We start from the raw sequence: 18,562 nt of genomic DNA, 5'->3' as shown, positions 1-18,562 counted from the left end.
TAGTGTTTCACAGGGGGAGGGGGTGGTTGGATTGAGCATGAAAATGCACAGGGCAAAAGCCGTTAACAGAAGATGTCACACACAATTTTGTCCCTTTCTTTGCACCAGTGGTTTGCCTCCAGCTATTACGTGCACTTATTAATACATTAATCATCATTATGATGAGGTCTGGTTTAAAAGTTTGGTTACATAAAAGAACCAGAAGCCAGATGAGGATTATAATTACACATGATGTATATTGCCACTTTGTCCAGGCTTCTACAAAGTTTACACAGCAGAACAGAAGTTGGAACCTGTATATAACAGGCACAATAAAATAGTTCCCTAAGGGCTATTTACATATGCCTGGCTCTGAGTGTCATTGGGACCACCTTAGATATTTTCCCTGGTGGTGCCCCAGAGGAGTATTTGCATCATCTACAAGTAAAAATTAATAATTAGTGGAAACACCCAGACACTGGGAGCAAATTCTGCGGGATTTGGCCAGCAGAATTACGTATGAATGAGGTGGCAGAGTCCTGAGGTGGTGGAATGAACTGCAACACTTCATGGTGGTGGGTGGGTGGCACGGCAGCTTCTGTTTTTGAATTCTCCTTTGAAATAAATAAAATGCCTTAGCTCAGCTCCCATTCCTGCTTTAGCAAACTAGCACACAGATGGGACTAGAACCTTTCTCTGGCATGTGTGCTCGGTTTTCTTTAGGAGAGTATTCAGCAGTGACATCTCACACCTGCATTTTAAAGTAGTCCACTCTACTAAATCAGGAATCTACCAACTCACTGTGCTGCATGTGCACCAGGCCACAATCAACTGTTCTTTCTGAGGTGTTAGGGGATCTAATCCAGCTTTCCTTCATGCTGTCCCAGCGGGTAATCACTAATCAGAGCTTTTACAAATGTCAACCATCTATATGCACAGTTCCCTGCTGCTCAACAGGATTTTTGGAACAGAGTCCTAGAGATGGAACCAGATTTAAGCTGGATCAACAGTGCTGGTGGAAGCGGACTTCCCTGACCTTTCCTTCCCACAACAGTTCCCTGAAAATGGTCCACAGAGAGTCAAGAGACCCTGCTGAATGGTGTGAGCTGAGGAAAGGGTGAGGTGGGAATTCCCAAAAATCAAGTGGAGGGTCTTTCTACAAGCAGAGGCCTTCCTCTTATGGATGATCCCTTCCTCTCATGGAAGGCAGATCCTAGGTCCAATCCCTAGTATTTGTTTTTGCTAGTCTAGTTGTGACATTGTCATCATCATCATCACCATCTTACAATGCTCCTTGACAGCCTGATACCTCATTAGTTAATGGACTTTTGCAACAGTACAGTTGTCATCTTTGCACATCACATATCTTGCAGTCGTATTTTGCCAACAATGCAATATTCTTTTGGATAGCATGAGAAGAAAAACATTCCTGACTTTTAACTTTTCATAAGTGCTGGGAAACTCCTAGGACTAAGGGCGAAGTCCTTCAATCCACAGGGTTTGTTCGGTTGGTTTGGTGGGCTTTCCAGAGGCATCTGGTTGGCCACTTTGGGAAATAGGGTCCTAAACTAGATGGTCCTTTGGTCAGATCTGTCAGGGGTCTCTTTATGTTGTTATATTCAATGTTATACCCAATTGTCAATTGCAAAATGCTGACCATGTATGCAAAGCTATTCGTTAATGAAAGAAAATGTGCTTATGGCCTCCCCCTCCATAGGTATTTGTATTTTCAGTCAGAAAGTGTGCAGTGCAATCCCATGTTTACATAGAAGTCCCACCATGTTTGATGGGTCTTACTGCTGGGCAGGTTTGTTTTGATTTATACAGGTAAGTCTAGAGATGGACAAGCTCTCCCACACTTGGCTCAGATAAAGCCTTTCCCAAAACATCAGAAGAATCTCAGATAATTCTCCAAGACAATCCAAGGCTGAGAAGATGGACACCCCATGCCCACCAGCCACCCTCATGCCCAAATACCCTTCTTATCAAATCCTCCAAGATATCTTCCCCTTCTTACTTTTCCAAATGGCAGTGGGAGCATCAGGAGCAGGAGCATGCAGGGAGCGGGGCAAGGTGAATTGTCCTTTTCCTGCCTATTTCTCCATTATTCTGGTGCATACTAGTGAGCAAGGCCAAGGCCCCATGGGAGATGTAGTTTCCTGAGGGCTACTGCAATTTCAGATATTGATCCACGTCACAGAGAAATATCCTGAAATTCTTTTCTAACCCTAGGCAGGGAAAACTTTACAAGCATCTCTAGTTGCTTCTTTTTGCCTACACATAGCTGCTTCAAATATATTTCACTCAATTCTATTTTTGGCCATTAAAGGGACTGATAATGTTATTTTGTGGGTGGGTGGGGGGAGTAAGGAACTGATTTATAATGCATTTTAGATTGGCTCAGCACAAAGAGATTCTATTTCAGCAAAATATAAATGGAAAAAGAAGGAAGTTGTAAAGGCTGGAAATAAACCCAAAGGGAATTATTATGGTTTACTTTATGGAACCCAAAGATATGACAGACAGGTGCCTTGTTGTACAAACAGTACTTTGCCACAATTTAAAACAATTATGATACTATTTTCACAGGTTGCAACACAAGATCAGCAGGAAAGTTTAACAAAGACTTGTGTAATGATGCTGTAGATGGCAGCGGCAGGGGGAGGGGGGGATACCTATCCCAAAGACCAACTAGTAGTTTTGTTTCAAAAGCATTTCATTCATTCATTCATTCATTCATTCAATACATTTCTATACCACCTTTCTGCCAAGGCACCCAAGGTGGTTCACAATTTTTAAATATTGAAACAAACAAATATTAGCGAATGAAAAAAAACACCACCAGAATATAGTTCTCTGAGGCTGGTTGAAGGTCTGTTCAGGAGCTGATGGTGCAAACTCCCTGGCCTGGAATTCTCCTTTTCTGCCTTACCCAAGGTTCCCAGGAACAAGGTTTGAAAATCACAGCTTTGCAGCACAGTGTAAAGGGGTGGATTTCCACCCGGCCATATCCTTGGTGTTGATGTTGGCGGCATCCACCAGGTGTCTGACCCAGGTCACATCCCCATTGCGGCAGGCCTTGAGCAGCTCCCGAAAGGCACTGCTTCCCACGGGTGGAGGCGATGGCTGCAACGGTGGAGGGGGCATTGCCATTCAGGTAGACTTACATTCATCTGACCCCCTAGAGGGAAGACAGATGTAATGTTAGTGAGTCAGATGTAACAGATGTAATATTAGAGACAGATATAACGGATGTAATGTAATGGAGCAAAGGAGATCGTTACCTTGTTGTGGTGCTGGAGCTTGAGCACCATGATGATGCCATGATGAGCTAAACCGTGAAGGGACACCCAAGACGGGAAGGTCATGTCAGAGAGGTCCGACTAAATACGGTCCCTGGGGAAGGTAACAGCAACTCACCCCAGTATTCTTGCCGTGAAAACTAAATGGATCAGTACAACCAGAGATATGTCAGTATACCATCGGAAGATGGGACTCCCAGGTTGGAAGATGGTCAAAATGCTACTGGGGAGGAACAGAGGATGAGTTCAACTAGCCCCAGATGTGATGGGGCCCCAGCTCAAAGCTGAAAGGACAGCTAGCAGCCGACGGTGCTGGTGGTGAATGACGAATCCGATGTTCTAAAGATCAACACGCCATAGGAACCTGGAATGTAAGATCTACAAGCCAGGGCAAATTGGATGTGGTTATTGGGGAGAAGTCAAGATTAAATATAGACATTTTGGGTGTCGGTGAACTGAAATGGACTGGAATGGGCCACTTCACTTCAGATGACCACCAGATCTACTACTGTGGACAAGAGGACCACAGAAGAAATGGAGTAGCCTTCATAATTAATAATAAAGTGGCTAAAGCACTGCTTGGATACAATCCAAAAAATGATAGAACAATCTCAATTTGAATTCAGGGTAAGCCGTTTAACATCACAGTGATCCAAATATACGCCCCAACCACAGATGTTGAAGAAGCAGAAGTAGATCAGTTCTATGAGGATCTGCAGCACCTACTGGATAATACGCCAAAAAGAGATGTTATTTTCATTACAGGAGCTGGAATGCTATGGTGGGTAGTCAAACGACACCTGGAATTACAGGCAAGCATGGTCTGGGAGAACAAAATGAAGCAGGACATAGGCTGATAGAATTTTGCCAAGACAACTCACTGTGCATAACAGACACTCTCTTCCAACAACCTAAAAGACGGCTTTATACATAGACTTCACCAGATGGTCGACACCGAAATCAGATTGACTACATCCTTTGTAGCCAAAGGTGGCGGACATTAAGAGTAGACCTGGAGCTGACTGTAGTTCAGATGACGAACTTCTTATTGCACAATTTAGAATCAGACTAAAGAGAATAGGGAAGACCCACAGATCAGTTAGATATGAGCTCACTAATGGAGGTGAAGAATAGATTTGAGGCACTAGATTTAGTAGATAGGGTCCCAGAAGAACTATGGACAGAAATTCCCAACATTGTTCAGGAGGGGGCAACAAAAAAGTCCCAAAGAAAAAGAAAACCAAGAAGGCAAGATGGCTGTCTGCTGAGACACTGGAAGTAGCCTGAAAGATGGAAAGCAAAAGGCAACAGTGCTAGGCGGAGATATGCCCAATTAAATGCAGAATTCCAGAGGTTAGCCAGAAGAGATAAGGAATTATTTTTAAACAAGCAATGCGCGGAAGCGGAAGAAGATAAAAGAATAGGAAGGACAAGAGACCTCTTCCAGAAAATTAGAAACATCGGAGGTAAATTCCAGGCAAAAATGGGTATGATCAAAAACAAAGATGGCAAGGACCTAACAGAAGCAGAAGAGATCAAGAAAAGGTGGCAAGAATATACAGAGGATCTGTATAGGAAGGATAATAATATCGGGGATAGATTTGACGGTGTGGTCAGTGAGTTAGAACCAGACATCCTGAAGAGTGAGGTTGAATGGGCCTTAAGAAGCATTGCAGCAGGAGACAAGGCAGCAGGAGACGATGGTATCTCAGCTGAACTGTTTAAAATCTTGCAAGATGATGCTGTCAAGGTGATGCAAGCCATATGCCAGCAAATTTGGAAAACACAAGAATGGCCACCACAAAAAAAACCAACTTATATCCCCATGCCAAAAAAGGGAAACACTAAAGAATGTTCAAACTATCGAACAGTGGCACTTATTTCACATGCCAGTAAGGTAATGCTCAAGATCTTGCAAAGTAGACTCCAGTAATTCATGGAACAAGATTTGCCAGATGTACAAGCTGGGTTGAGAAAAGGCAGAGGAACTAGAGACCAAATTGCCAATATCCGCTGGATACTGGAGAAAGCCAGGGAGTTTCAGAAAAACATCTATTTCTGTTTTATTGACTATTCTAAAGCCTTTGACTGTGTGGATCATAACAAACTGTGGCAAGTTCTTGGTGGTATGGGGATACCAAGTCATCTTGTCTGCCTCCTGAGGAATCTGTATAATGACCAAGTAGCAACGGTAAGAACAGACCACAGAACAACGGACTGGTTTAAGATTGGGAAAGGAGTAAGGCAGGGTTGTATACTCTCACCCAACCTATTCAACCTGTACGCAGAACACATCATGCGATGTGCTGGGCTTGATGAATCCAAGGCTGGAGTTAAAATCGCTGGAAGAAACATTAACAATCTCAGATATGCAGATGATGCCACTTTGATGGCTGAAAGTGAGGAGGAGCTGAGGAACCTCATGACGAAGGTGAAAGAAGAAAGTGCAAAAGCTGGGTTGCAGTTAAACCTCAAAAAAAAAAAAAACAAGATTATGGAAACCAGCTTGATTGATAACTGGCAAATAGAGGGAGAAAATGTGGAGGCAGCGACAGACTTTGTCTTTCTAGGTGCAAAGGTTACTGCAGACGCTGACTGCAGCCAGGAAATCAGAAGACGTTTACTTCTTGGGAGGACAGCAATGAGTCATGACAAATCTTGATAAAATAGTGAAGAGCAGAGACATCACACTGACAACAAAGGTCTGCATAGTTAAAGCAATGGTATTCCCCATAGTAACCTATGGCTGAGAGAGCTGGACCATAAGGAAGGCTGAGCGAACAAAGATAGATGCTTTTGAACTGTGGTCTTGGAGGAAAATTCTGAGAGTGCCTTGGACTGCAAGAAGATCAAACCAGTCCATACTCCAGGAAATAAAGCCAGACTGCTCACTTGAGGGAATGATATTAAAGGCAAAACTGAAGTACTTTGGCCACATAATGAGAAGACAGGATACTCTGGAGAAGATGCTGATGCTAGGGAAAGTGGAAGGCAAAAGGAAGAGGGGCCGAACAAGGGCAAGATGGATGGATGATGTTCTGGAGGTGACAGACTCAACCTTGGGGGAGCTGGGGGTGGCAATCGCTGACAGGAAGCTCTGGCGTGGGCTGGTCCATGAAGTCACGAAGAGTCGGAAGCGACTGAATGAATAAACAACAAAAATACATATATCAACAGTTTGTACTGTGGGTAAGTCTGAAAACCAGCAAGAGTTGGAAGTGACTGAATGAATAAACAACAGGAGCGCATTAAAAAAGCATTATTAAAGAATTATTAACGATATAATTAGAAAGCATATAGAAGGACAAGCCCTGCTGAAAAAGAATCAGCATGGCTTCAGTAAAGGTAAGTCCTGTCCTGTCTCACTAACCTTTTAGAGTTTTTTTTGAGAGTGTCAATAAACACGTAGACAGGGGTGATCCAGTAGACATTGTTTACTTGGATTTCCAAAAGTCTTTTGACAAAGTCCCTCACCAAAGACTCCTGAGCAAACTCAGCAGTCATGGAATAAGAGGAGAGATCCACTTATGGATCAGTAACTGGTTAAAGGACAGAAAGCAGAGTGTAGGAATAAATTGTAAATTCTCCCAATGGAGGGATGTGAATAGCGGGGTCCCACAGGCATCTGCATTGGGACCAATGCTTTTCAACTGATTCATAAATGATCTGAAATTAGGAGGAAGCAGTGAAGTGGCCAGGTTTGCCAATGATACCAAATTATTTAGGATGGTAAAAACAAAAAGGGATTTTGAGGAACTCCTGAAGAGCCTCTCCAAAATGGGGAAATGGGCATCCAGATGGCAAATGTGGTTCAATGTAAGCCAATCGGGGCAAAAAATCCTAACTTCAAGTATAACCTCATGGGATCTGAGCTAGCAGTGACCAACCAAGGGTTGTGGTGGACAGCTTGATGAAAATGTTGGCCCAGTCTGCAGCCACTGTTAAAAAAAAAAAAAGGCAAACTCCATGTTAGGCATAACTAGGAAAGGAATTGAGAATAAAACTGCCAATATCATACTGCATTGACACAAATCTATGGTGTGACCACACCTAGAATACTGTGTGCAGTTCTGGTCACCGCACCTAAAAAATGATACTGTACAGCTGGAAAAAGGGCAACTGAACTGATCAAGGTGTTGGAGCATCTCCCCTATGAGAGAAAGTTACAACAGCTGGGATTGTTTAGCTTGGAAAAAAGGAGGACAAGGACAAATGATAGAGGTGTAAAAATTATGCATGGTGTGGAGAATGTGGAGAGGGAGACATTTTTCTCCATCTCTCATAATACTAGAACCTGGGATCATCCCATGAAACTGATTGTCGGGAGATCAGGACAGATAAAAGGAAGGACTTGTTCACACAGTGTAGAGTTAAACTATGGAATTTGCTACCACAGGAAGCAGTGATGGCCACCAATTTGGATGGCTTTAAAAGGGGGTTGAACTAATTCCTGGAGGAAAAGGCTATCAATGGCTACTAGTCTTGATGGCTGTGTGCTACCTCCAGTGCCAGAGGCAGTGAGCCTATGTATACCAGTTGCTGGGAAACATGGGTGGGAGGGTGCTGTTGCACTCATGCCCTGCATGTGGGTTCCCAGTCGACAGCTGGTTGGGCACCGTGTGAACAGACTGCTGGACTAGATGGACCCTTGGTCTGATCCAGCATGGCTCTTCTTATGTTCTTATGTTTTTTTAATAACTCAGTTATTGGCAATTGCACAGAACTTCCAAATAGCAAAGTACTGTAGCCAGAAGATGGCCCTAAACAAACATTCTGAATATGCTGAAGTAAGACTCCCAGAAAATGTGATATGAGTGTGTATATATACATTACAAACAATACAACATTACTGTATGTTGTGTAAAACTGCATATATCAGCAAAGAGAAATAATTAGTTAGTAGGAATAATACATTTATATATGTGTCAGTGAATATCTAAAGAATGATGATTAATTAGGATTCCCAATGAATGTCTACAATTATGGACTTACAGAAAAGAATGTTGGCAGCCAGTGACCAGTAGATGATGTCTATGTTCACTGTTCTATCATCTCCATATTTCTGGATGTTCATCAGATGGGTAAAGGACGGTTTGCCAATGCTTCCTAATGACTGCAGACCATCTCCATATTTTGAATATTCACTGGAACACGTGCAGTTAGTAAGTTCTTACATCTGTGTGCATGGCATGTTATGGCAGAACTGAGTATCAAGCAAGCGCCAGGCAACAGGAATTGATTTACTTACATTCATATCCTACTACCTGGCTATGGTCCCTGAAACAGCTTACAAATGCATAAAACAGATACTGTGCTTGATCTTAGCCACAGACCACGATCAGAGACGTTTTGCGATTTTAGCCAAGAGACAATAAAACCAAAACAAATCCAAAAAACATTTAGAACCACCATTTTAAACATGAGATCATCATCTGATAGGAAACTACATCCTACAGGGGCTGGTGTGTGTGTGTGTGTGTGTGTGTAAGAAAAAAACCTGTTTTTAAGCACAACTAGGACATAGTTGAAATGTGTATCATTAACCCCAGATGACTGGAGATAATTTTAAGTGGCTTGGGATTAATGTGTGATTGTCTATAAAATACCTCCCCTTACTGTCACTGGAGTAGGTAGAGAAATAGCACACAGAAGTGTCAACCACACTACTTAAATAACATAGGAACTGTCCTTTACCTTCAGACAACTGTGTTTAGGAACATAGTCTTACAATAATAGCTCATTGAAACCATGGTAGCTCTCAAAAGATGGAAAAGGTGCAGAAATGGTCTTTAAAAATGAACAAGTGGAAACAAAATTGTAATTTAAATTGAAAAAGATGTATTCTCTGCCACAATGCATGTAAAATGTAATAACTGCGCAAACCATGCAAGATGTTTAGGCAGTTTGTAAAAGAAATAAACTACATTGAACAAAAAGCCCGTTGGTTCAAAAATAATGGGTTGTATCCAACCCTGATCATCCATCAGTGGGATGGAAACAACTGGCAGAATGGTTTTCCCTCTGTTGTGCCCTTGCAGCCCCCCCCCATCTGCTCCAGAGAGCTGGGGACCCTCCAGAGCAGATTTGGAAACTATGCAGAGGCTGCAGAGGGGAAGAGAGCAAGGCAAAGTCCCGTGCATGAGTGGAAGTCCACCTACTTTAACCCAAGAAGTTACAACCTCCATGTTAAGGAACACAAGAGCTGAGAGCAATGAAACAGGCAGGGAGATGGCTTGTATGAAGATTGAGGGAAACTCCCAACAGATTCAATCGAACAGTGGTGTGTGTCCATGTTCGAGTTTATTCAGGGGCAGTGAAGGCAGCACAGTGCCATTACATCTCTGCCATGGGCACCCCCTCCTAGGGTCAAGGGGTTGCAACTGCCCTCCCCTGGATTCCAGTCATGGCATCATTCTGAGAGAGGCAACAGCAGCTGTTCATGCTGCACCTGCCACATCTATCTCTGCTTTCAGTTTCCAGCCACACAGGCAAGGTCAGGACAGGACAGTAGGTCAGTAAATGTAACACAGGCGTGGGGGGATGCCTTCGAGTTTCGCCAGCATTGCAGGAGCACCTGCCTCGTCCGGCAAAGAGGCAGTAGCAGGCAGCAGCATGACACGGCTGCTCCATACCAAAGCAGGTCCATCCTGAGCGCGGCAACAGCACCTCCTGCTGTGCATGCCTGCCCCATGAGCTATCTCTACTCTCCAGTTCCCCACAACACAGGCGGGTGAAAGCCCAGTAAGGTCAGTAAGGTAAACCTGGGGGTGGTGATTCCATCGAGCTCATTTGAGAGTGGCTGCAGTGCAAATGGCAGTATGTGGGCCTGGAAGGGGCAGTGAGGCTGGCTTTCTGGCAGGCCTAGCCAGGGAATGCTGCAGCCTGTTAGGCCTTCAATTCAGTAGCCGTCAGGAGTGCCTGACTCTTAAAGCATCCCTTGTTTACTGTGAACCAATGAGTTGTTTTCCACTCCACAGGTGAGATGAGGTGGGGGGAGAACACTGGAACATCGCCCATCTGGGAAGTATATGTGGGAGCATTGCTTGAAAGGACAATCCCTGCCAGTCCCAGAATCACAAAGGAAGATGGACTCCTTATGTACACTGTTTTTTTTTTTTGCTTAAACCCCATCCCAACCCCATAAAAATGCATAGGATTGGGATGTAATTGTTGGTATGTGAAAGCACCATAAAACCCTATGCTTTCACCCATGGAGGCTAGGAAAGCAGCACTGAAAGAGAACACAAGGGGAAGGGAGAGATGGCTGCCACATGAAGATCACCATTCCAAATGAAGATAGCCATTCCCCTGCCCTTTGCCCCAAGCTGCTTGGTGGGCGCAGCTTGGGGCAGAGGGCAGGGGGGCATCTGCAGGACTCCTGGATGGAATCAGGCACCCGCACCATCCCTAAGTATAGTCCAGTGTTGTTGGTGTTCTAGGGAAAATGGGGCTGTGAAATTGATTGTAGCAGCAGTGCAATTTTTAAGGGTTCAGAAAGGGGTTTTATCACACACACACACACACACACACACACACACACGAGAACCTGACATTTTTAGCTGTTGCAAGAGGCCCAAGTGCAACCTCTCCCCATATCTCTCTTAGCATTGGCCTTAGAGCGGAGACAGTGTGCCAAGCAGTGCAACAGTGTTTTCTCATGTGTGGTAGAAATAAAGAAACATTTTCTGAAGTTACCTAAATCTATTGTGCATTGCCTGTAGGGCAGAGCCTAGCAGCTGAGCCCTACTGAGTTCAATGGTACTTACTCCCAGGTAAGCATGTATAGGATTGCAGCCTAAGTCTCACTCACTGAAATTCATGTATTAATAAATAATGTAATGATAAATACACTTAACTTTGGCAGGACTGTGCATCACCATCATCTTACAGTCCTCATTTATAGTATTTCAAGATGCACAATCAACGTCTCTAGAGATTTAGAGATTGTTTTACAATTTTACTTTCTCATTGGTGCACATAATAATTATACTACAGTTAACACAACCAAATTAAATCTGTTCATTTGTCTATTTGAAAACCATAATTTCTCAGCCATATACAAAAGAGTGGATCACCCATTCTAAGGTATTACTGTTAAATGTAGATGGTAGTACTTTACTTTTGATCCCTTTCCTTTCCTACCAGGAATATCTGGCATTCTGGATGCTCTTTATTTCTGCGATCTGACAAATGTTGAAAGAAGCGGCTCCTCTCCATCCCTCACTTTGTTTTAAATGCAGGAGATGTCCAGTGCCAAAATCAGGAAACTACTGGTGACAAGCTATTTAGCCTGGAAAAATATCAAGCCATGTGTCAGTTGCTGTTAGTAGCCTGTGCTGTCAAATGACCCATTGGCTGAAAAACAATTCATAATCAGTTGTGCAACTGTGAAATGAAAATGAGCTTTTATAGATACCATTTCTGTAATATCTTTTAAGAATAAAGGCATGTTTTGTTTAGGGTTTGATGCAAAGGAATGACTTTGAGAATGAATCTCCCAATAAAAAAAGAAATCTAAAATGTAATGTGAAATTGCTCTGAAGGGATTTGAGTGTAACATTGTATGTTCTTGTTCTCCCTCCCTCCCTCCCTCTCTCTCTCTCTCTCTCTCTCACACACACACACATACACACACACTCATTCAACAATCAGCATATAAGGTAATGGGTCTCTCTAGGCCGATAAGGCAACGGGTTTATATGGGTGGTTCAAGCAAAAAGGGAGAGAGAACTCTGGCTCTGGAAATGTGGGCTAGGCACCAGAGTAGGAAAAGGAGAGTGCTAGGAAGTATCGTGAGAAATGGACTAAGAACCAAGTGAACCTTGGGAGATTCTTGGAGCTGCATGAGAGAGGGCTTGTTTCAAACTGAGTCCCATGAAGAAAGAGCATACTGGGTGCCTGAACTCAGGGACAGTTATAGACTTCAAACAAAGGGGGAGCAATTTCAAGTAGACTTTGGGCTCCTTCACACTGAGCTTTTGTCCTGCGATCAAGATTGCTCCTACACGGAAGTTTGCGGGCTCTTTACATGACGCCGTGATCATTCAAGGCGTCTCCTGCACTAAATGCCCTTTGTTCCGTTTTTAAACAGATCGCAGATAACGAGCTATCAAATCACCCCATTGTGTTCCGCTTCAGTTTCCTCCATAAAAAGAGTAAAAGCGGCAAGAAGAGGAGCTTGATCAATGAAAGAAAATGGAAAACTCGGATACGGGGAGAAGGAGGAAAAGGGGTGTGGGAAAAGGAAGCCGGTGAAAAAGGGAGTTGTTGTGATCTTGCATTTATAATGGAAGCAGAAAGCCCCATTTTAAATGCAGGATTTTAGTAGGGATGTACGAAAGTCAGTTACCTTTTCGCGGATTGTGTTCGCGGTGGGGGGGAGGCGCTCCGTCCTCACCCCCGGAATCCTGCCCGGCCGGCTTCACTCTGCAGCCGGCCAGGCCCATCCGCAGCCAGAGTTCCGACCGCGGACGGGCTGCTGAGGATGCAAATGGTGGCCGCCATAGCGGCCGCCATTTGTGTCCAGCCAGGCAGCCATGATAGGCTACGTAAGTATTTACGTAGCCTATCACGGCTGGGCAAAACAACAACAACAACGGCGTACGCAAATGGCAGCCGCTACGGTGGCTGCCATTTGCGTTCCCTATTTTTCTCCGTTTTAGTCTACGTAAATCTTTACGTAGGCTATTACGGCGAAAAAGAAGGGGGTGCTATTTGTGTTCCTTTCCCCCCCCCCACCGTAATAGCTTACCTCAGTATTTACGTAGGCTAAAACAGAGGGAAAAAAAGGAACTCAAGTAGCGCCCACTACGCTATTTGCGTTCCCCTTCTTTTTCGCTGTAATAGCCTACGTAAAGATTTACATAGACTAAAACGGCGAAAAATAGGGAACGCAAATGGCGGCCACCGTAGCCGCCGCCACTTGCGCACACCTTTTTTGTTTTGTTTTGCTTGGCTTGCCTTGATAGGCTATGTAAATACTTACGTAGCCTATCACGGCAAAGACCCGGATGCAAATGGCGGCTGTGGCAGCCGGTCGAAAGACCAGCCGCCGCCGCCCCAAACATTCACCCCAGGTAAGTCTCGTCCTGGGGGGAATCCACGGGGTGGGGCGGGCCGTTCCACCACAGATTTCTGGGGGCTGAATGCCAGTGCATTTGACCTCACTGAAATCCTTGACGGAATCCTCCACCATCCCTAGATTTTAGGCTGGTGTAGATGTTAGGATGGGAAAGAGCAAAGAGATCAATACCTTGACTCTGTGGGATGAAAAGGAGCTTCAGGATGTTCTGGGCTAGTGAGTTCAAGTGAATTACAAAAGCATGCTTCCTAGTTAGGTAAAGGTTCACAAAAATAAGGGAACCATGAGGGGTGTCCATGTGGTGCTTTAACCTGCTGATTTATCTTGAGGTCAGGATAGGACCATGTTTCCTGTCAAGACAGAGGCTCTAGATTTGACGTAAAAGTACCCACATTGGTTGTCTGGCTGGGGTGGTGACCTGGCAGTTAGGAAGGGATTTACATGCACCTGGAGTTCCCAAGGTTCTCATGCTGCAGCAGGGCAAGCAACTCCTTTGACTAAGTTACAGTAGAGGACACATAAGACCATGAGCTACAAATTGCACAGCAGTCAGACGCTTGCATCAGGGTCCTCTTGCTCCCAGCTTCCAGGAGCCTCTTGCCCGTGCAGCCTTTTTTGGAGTGAGGATACATTTTAGGCAAGGTGCTAGGGTGACCCCAACGAGGATACAAAATAGAAACTACACATGTATACAGCCATCATGATGGCGCTTCTGAGTAACAGACATCATGATCTGGTAATATCTTAAACACATGTTTAATTTTAAAGATGTGAATAACATTGATATTTCTAGACTGGGGGCTCTGTTCTATGAGCATGAGGTACGCCCCAAATAATCAAAAAAAGGTTGAAAACCTTGGATCAATACACTGAATCTTCTCAAATGACTTTCCAGAATGCCTCAGAGAATAATAATCATCAGCTATGGCATTTTTGGTGGTGGTGGTGGGAAAAGCTGAACAACTTCAACATCCGTGTCTATTGTTTTCCTGTCTTATAGACCCAAAGGCATGGATAGGGTGACTGGATGTTTCCTGTATTCAGGCAGCTTCATTTCTCTTTACATTAGTCGAGGGAAAAAGAAAACTGTTTCATTTTAAGATGCAATCGTCCAAATGACTCCAAGGACAGCTAAACATTGTTGGATCCAATGTTCTTTGTTCTAAGAGAGTGCAATGCCCTTGAGCAATTATTTTAGAAATTTCTGTTATTGGTACACTGGTGTGTGCCCTGCAAAGGTTATTATTTGCTACCTACAAGGCTAATTCAGAGCCTTTGTACTTTAGGGCTACACTGCTTGGTTGATCCATCATCAATTGCATACAGTATCCCCTCATCCACAGCAACCCCCTGTGCACTCAAAGAGTCTCTCTCTCTCTCTCTCTCTCTCTCTGGGTTTCTCCATCCACTTCAGTGGAAAGAATAACTCCATGTGTCCCTTTGCCTCTATGGGTCTGCTTGCTCCATTGAAATGAATGGGGAAAGTTGGCTGAGTAGAATCTCTATGTTAGAGAAGTGATTTCCAACTCTATCAAGGGGCAATAGTGGTTTTGACCCTTCTACACCAAGAAGGAGATCCTTCTTGAATCCTATACAGGTCTTTCCTAAGTAAGCCCCATTGAGTTCAATGGGACTTGCTTCCAGAGAAGTGTGTATAGGTTTGCAGCCTAAGTGTGTTGGGCTCCCAGCCTCCAAATGTTCTGATAGACATAGAATCATAGGGTTGGAAGGGGCCTAAAAGACCATTGAGTCCAACCCCCTGCTGAATGCAGGAAGCCTGATTCCCAGGCGGTCTCCCATCCAAGTACAAATCAAGGCTGACCCTTGAGATCAGACGAGATCAGGTGCATCCAGCCCTTTGCTCCAACCTGGTTCTGTTTATGATCAAATAAAGTCGGGAGTAGGTTTGATTTTGCCCTCCCTCCAGGCAGTTTCAAGTGTGCATAAGAATGAAGGTGGGAAATTCATAAGCCCTCTGTTAAGAGGGAAACAATATGGTTGAGCTTTCCACCTCCAAAGGTGATAACCCCATTTATTATTTCCCATCATGGTTTTATCTGTGGAAGGAATAGTTTAATCCTTGAATTATCTTCATGTAAATCTTTACGAGAAATGCTGGTTCCTGCATATAAGTACCAAACTAGATGTTACGGCAAATGTGAGGTTGCTGCCCAAAATAACCATCAGATATCCAGTTCCCATTCTGACCCTGTAATATGAATGCACCTTGTATTGTGATATCTCAGGTTCTGTGTCTTCCTATATCTGCTCCACATAGTAAATGCTGATAAGTGGTGGGCGAACCTGTGACATCACATGAAGTATGTTCTACTATAATGCATTGCAGAGGGGGTGGGGGAATGTCAGGCATCCATTTTTGGTTATAGCTGCACATTTTTCATAAAGCCTTCTTTGGCTCTAGGACTGGGTAATTATTTTTAAAGTATATATAAGATGAACTTTGGGGCCAATTGCATACAGTCTTAATTTTGATTTAATTTATACTTGCACATATAATCCCTTTGTTGGGGGAAAATGTGTATGCTAATAGCACAGTGGGGGCCCTTATTTTTGTTCTTAAATGACAGCTGAGCCTTTTAACAAATAAGATCCTCAATTGAGCTGTGTGAAACTCTTCAAAATTTGTCCCTGAGCTATGTTGGAAAGCAAGCCCTTAATAGAATCAAGATAGTTTTGGGATACATAACTTTTAATTTCTTGGGTTTAGATAATCAAACTTATTTGAAGAAGTCACATTAACAGTGTTAAGCAGCTTTTTCTCATGACACTTCCCTGATCTGCCTTTTGGGGGGTAAAATGTTCCAGACAGATGCTTCAATGTTCAAACAATAACATGTGAAATATAAAACCAATGTGTTTCATTATAACCATTTCCACCTAGTTCGGAAGCAATATGAATTCAATTACAATTCTCCCCTGACAATAAACCCATGGACTAAATTTTAATTGTTCCAACATTATTGTGTAATTTGCATTTGTACTGCAGTGACAACTCTAATAAGAGATTTATCATATTAGATAAAACAAATAGAGAATTTTGGAGAAACAGCTCTTTGTCTTTGCAGGTGATGACATTTTTCAACCACGTCTAGCTACTTCTTTTGTGGCTGCCTTCCTCTTAATTATGAAGACCACAACATTTTCATCCTCAGCTTTCTAGCACTTATTTATCACATGTATCCTTGGGGAGTTGTACTGGGAAGAGGGGTGTTGTCCCATTTTATGCTCACGGGGTCACGCAAGACCTGTGAGATAGGTTAGACTTAGGCTGGTCACTTACACATAGCCAAAGAAGAAGAAATGCATCACCAAAAAGGAAGTCAAAAGAGGATACAGTGTTGCATACATTGCCAGCTATCTATCATCTATCTATCTATCTATCTATCTATCTATCTATCTATCTATCTATCTATCTATCATCTTCCATCCATCCATCCATCAATAACTGCACTGAAATAAATATTTATTTGTTTGAAATAGCTTTAAGTTTAATCCAAGTGCTCCCAATTATGAACTGGTGAACTCCAGTCACAACCATGTGGTTAGATCATGCAATGGTAACACTATAGCTTGGTAAGAATTAATAGTGCCAAGTTGTGCAAGATGTTGCTGTCTTTCACATTATTTACTGTGGTTTAAGAGCCCATGCATACTATTAAGTGGTTAGTCCTCCGAGAATGCCTCTTTAAAGCACTTTAAACACTCACAGTATGCACTATACATACAATATAGGTTTTTCATTGAGTCCACTGAAGAAGATAGTTTAAAACACTCTCCATGGCATGCACGGGACATAACTTTAAAGCACTTTGGAGAGCAATCCTATGGCCCCTTGACAGCATCTGGGGGGCTGTAGATTGTTTGGCTTCCTGGCTACAAGGTCGGAGATAGGGCTTTGACCTGGGAGCCAGGAAACCATGCTCCCCACCCCCTCATAGCTGGCATGGAGAGAACCATGCTGGCTACCTCTCCACGCTTGGAAGACGGAGCATGGAGACAGGGAAAAGGGAGCATTCCTGGGGTGGGGGGAGGAGGAGACTGAGGTGGCTGCCTTGTGCTGTTTCCTACAGCCAACCCAGCCTCCTTCCCTTCCCCTCTCAGGCACCGCTGCTGGACAGGTGACTTTGCCCATCTAGCAGAAATGCAGGGCAGCTGGAGCAGGGAGCCACCACTCTCCTCCCAGTCTGCATTGGATAGTCAGCAGCCTCCACGTTTGGAGGCTGCTGTGTATCCACATAGGATTGCGCCCTTAAAAAACCAATAAGTGTGAATGTACATAATCCTGCCATGTATGTACCCAAATACCCTGAAAACACACATCAACTATTTCAACAGTTTACCAATTGCAGGATTGTTGACTATAATTTACCAACTGCAGGATCCTCATTGTTTCAGTCTACAGTTCCTTTCAAAATGGCTCGTACCGTCTGTGTCTAAAGAGTCCCATCCTCAAAACTATTCCACGGATGTGAGCCATTGTTGAGATCTGGGCTTTCTGTTCTTACACCAAAGAATGTAGTTGAAATATTTCAATTGAATTCAGTTTGTGGGTCATGGGCTTTTGGAGTAAAGCCTTCCCCATGCGGATTTATCACTGCTGTCAAGGCATATGTTGCGCATATAAATGTCAGAGGGATCCATTAGCAGCTGCTGCTCTCCTTTCTGGTAACTTGCCAAGCACATCAGTAGCATGCTGATGGAGTGACAGACAGCAACACTTTAAGTTTCACTGCCTTGTTTTGTAAAAGGGTGTTTTGGAGAAAGGATACTGGGGATTTGCTAAAGTTATGCCCGAGAATATGAATCAAGCTGCCAGAGCTGCAGTGGCCCATCATTCAAAATAGCATCAGTGTGTTGGCAAGCTGCCTAACAGGAGAAAACAGTCACAAGTTCACATACATCCATACTTCACAGGGGACGTGACTAGAAATGATCAGATTTCTCTTATTCTGTTATTGTTCTATGAGTTCATGCAATCTGACAGCATTGCAACAAGCCTAGCCAGTGTGCAGCATAAATCAAGGGCTGGATCCAGATTTAAGCTAGATTAACTGTGCTGGTGGAAGCGGACTTCCCTGCCCCCTCCTTCCCATGGCAGCACCCTGAAGATGCTACACAGCAAGTCAGGAGACATTACTGAATGGGGCGAGCTGTGGCATGGGGGTGGGGGAGTGGGATC

This window comes from Heloderma suspectum, chromosome 2 (genome assembly GCF_057233095.1).
Source record: "Heloderma suspectum isolate Gila_16-S chromosome 2, 16-S_ref, whole genome shotgun sequence".
Classification (NCBI taxonomy): Eukaryota; Metazoa; Chordata; class Lepidosauria; order Squamata; family Helodermatidae; genus Heloderma; species Heloderma suspectum.
This window is presented reverse-complemented; position numbering follows the sequence as displayed.